The following is a 3,319-nucleotide window of genomic DNA, read 5'->3' on the forward strand; positions in this document are numbered from 1 at the left end:
AGCTGCAGTCTCAGTCAGAGAAGAAGACCGCTGCTGATTGTTGGGGATGTGTGTGCTACTCAGCTCTCTTCTTTGGCTTTCCTCACAGGCTCTCACAGGTTCTAAAAGTCACCTCTAAGCCAGTTCTATGCTCTGACGTGTTGGTTGGACATGATATACAGAGCCTGGGTGAAATATGTCCAGCAAGCACCCAGTCTATGAAATACACTACTGTGCAGGCTGTGATGGTAAAATGAATGTGTTAATAGGTGAAAGAAGATGATCTGGACATCAAAATTGAACCAGAACAAAGGAAATGTGAACATTTTCAAAATATAGCACCAGCTTATCCACAATGGCCCAAATGTTACCTTTTATCATAGAACAATACGGACAGCTGTAAAACTCAGTCAGGTGAGACTTTCAAACTCAAATTTATGCTTGACGCGTCAGAACTAAATCGGTACTTTTATAGACTGGTTGTGTGAATGCCACACAGTAGAATTGTTTTGGAATCTAGCAACAGGCTTGTGAATGCCTTGTTAAAATGAAGTACACTTCTCTTGCGCAGAACAAATTTCTTAGGAAGCATGCCTATCTCCTTACATGATTTGTTTCAAATGATTTAATAAATTCAGCAACTAAAACAATATCTTAATGGGTGATTCAATTCGAAGTGCCAAAATAAAATTATTGCAAATAAAGAGGCATACACAATTACGCTCATATTCAGAAACTGCTTTGTGATTTTAATGAAGAATCAGAAACAAAATATTACTCTAAATGGCTTAAACAATACATTTCCTTTTTTATATGTTCTCTTTTCCTTCTCATTATCTCTGACCTGTTTCCCCCTCTTCCATGCTGTTACTCACATCTTAACCATACACATTTTACATGTGAATGAGATTATGAATTTATGACTCCAGGAGATAAATGCACACGCATATACTATAAATGGTATTGCACTGTTTTCTTTACACCTTGTAATCTTATACTTATGAAGAATAAATCTTAAAAATAAGGATCTGCCAAATAGGTATTGTAACATATAATAAAATGCATTAAAAGATATAATTGGAATAATAAGATTTGGAGAGTTTCAGCACCAAGTGGTTACTTATAAAATACCAATAGGATAATTCTGGATTCATTGCATAATTTACTGAGTAAACAATCATATTTAGAAAACAAGAAGAAGATCTGCAAAGGCCTGGATGGGAACCATTCTGAGTTGATTATGGTCATAGATAGGCGAAAGCCAAAGACCTTCAGGGTGATTGTAAGCAGTTAATTCTGCTAAAGGATTTCAATGAGAAATTCGGAGTTTACTATTTTAATATTGTCAAATTTTCATCTAGGATTTATAGTCATTCTTTCATGCAGTGAATGTTTAAGCTCTTGCTCTTCTGCCAGGGATGGAGTATGCCTAACGCTGACTACACAGAGTTGAACTTGAAACAATTATAGTTGAATATTCAGTGAAATAAAATGCTGTACATTCCTTTAAATAGTCATGTCCAGGATTACAAACTTGGAATGACCAAGCTATGGCCATGCTTGTCCCTTTATGTTGGCTACTAGAAAGCTCAGAGCCTAATTGACAATCATCACATGGAAATGTATAAGATTTAACAGATGTGTCTTTCACTGACTTCAGTCTTTGGTCCATTTGATTCTTTACTACATTTTCCTTCTGCCTAATGTTTAACTTATTTTAATTTACGTTTTCTTACTGTAGTGTATTAATCTTTGTAAGTCATGTGTTGAGACTTAATCATAACTAAGGAGCCCCCCAAAAGTATGTATGTTTTAAATGCTGTCTCATAGCACTTGTCTTAACTATCTCAAGTTTAATTCCCTCAGAGTGGACATGAAACACTGAGGATTATCTAATAGTGTACCACAGAATCAGCGACTTATACAGAATGGTTAATTTTTTCCCCCGATTTTACAGGTTGTTGTCTTTCTGCTAAAACATCAGAATGTTTTTACATAATCCACACTATCATTGTAGTGTAAAGCAGAGCAAGAAGACAGACCCTTCTCTAAGGTTTTATCTGACACAGATTTGTGCAGAAGCAAATTAGCAATAGGTATAATTTCAGGTGTGGAAATGCAGTTAAAGGCGAGCCTGCCTATTGTAGGCAGTTGCAGAGGGACAGAATCCTCAATAATTAGTTTAAAAAACAGCAAATTTAAGGAAGAACCCATTCTGGTTCGGTCACAGATCAGTGCAGGATAACAATGGGATGCAGACAACAAGTGAATGACTAAGAATATGGAAGCTCAAGAAGAAGAGGGCCACACAGGCAGAGAGAGTGTTGAATGCTTCCCTTGGCCTGGGGTATTAGAGCTCAAAATCCACCCTGGTTGTCTTTCATTTGTTTTGTGTCGTCAGCCATTCTTAACTAACCCTTTCTATTGTAATTATATAATCATGATCCCAGCAAACATTTGCTGTCAGGACTCCAGTTCAGGGCAGGGAGGCAACTTCCTTTGATTGAGAATTGTGTTTTCTACCAGTGGGTTTAAAGTTTGCTTTTCAGCTTCTGCCGTAGTTTTATTTGGATAGCTCTGAGAATGAAAAATATTTCTTCTCTGATGTATGCTGCACAGCCTTTTCCTCTTTTTTCTCCTTGCCTTTTTCTCTTATCTTCAACTCTTCTATTGGGATGATCCTGATTTACAACTCACAACTTTCATTCCTACACTAGGAAATTTGCTTTGTGACTGACCTGTTGGGTCATATATTGGCAGTGTTAGAAGGCTAGTATCTGTGGTTGGGGTTTTGTTTTGTGCTGTGTGTTGCACAGAACAATCTATTACATAAATAACTCCATAGGTAGTAATAGAATCTTCCCCATGTGTTTCCACTGGAGAAGAAGCAGAATCAGCAAGACTACTACTAATCTCAAATTCCTCCAGGGATCAAGAGGCTGAGTGAAGGTCAAAATTGCCTTAAATTTTAACATCTTATTGCATATGGAAGAACAAGTTTTCAAATATTACAGGAGAAAAAACTTTTCATTTCCATTTCTTTAAATGTAATCCTTAGTTCATAGAAAGAACTCTCCACTTGATATGCTCTGAGAAAATAACCCACTTGGTTTCAAGATGATCTATCCACGTTTACCAGCTTTAGGAAAACACATGGGCCTCAGCATCGCTTTCACACCTGCAAGCTCTTGTGCAAATCTGTGCTGCTCACATTCATTGTCATGAGGGATGTTACTGAAGTGACTTCAATGATTTGAAAGACACACGTGGAGTCAGGCTACTGATTTCCCAGCATCTAATTTCCTTAGTACCTGACCGGAAATCCTAAAATAACCAATAA

This window comes from Equus przewalskii, chromosome 7 (genome assembly GCF_037783145.1).
Source record: "Equus przewalskii isolate Varuska chromosome 7, EquPr2, whole genome shotgun sequence".
NCBI classification, from domain to species: domain Eukaryota; kingdom Metazoa; phylum Chordata; class Mammalia; order Perissodactyla; family Equidae; genus Equus; species Equus przewalskii.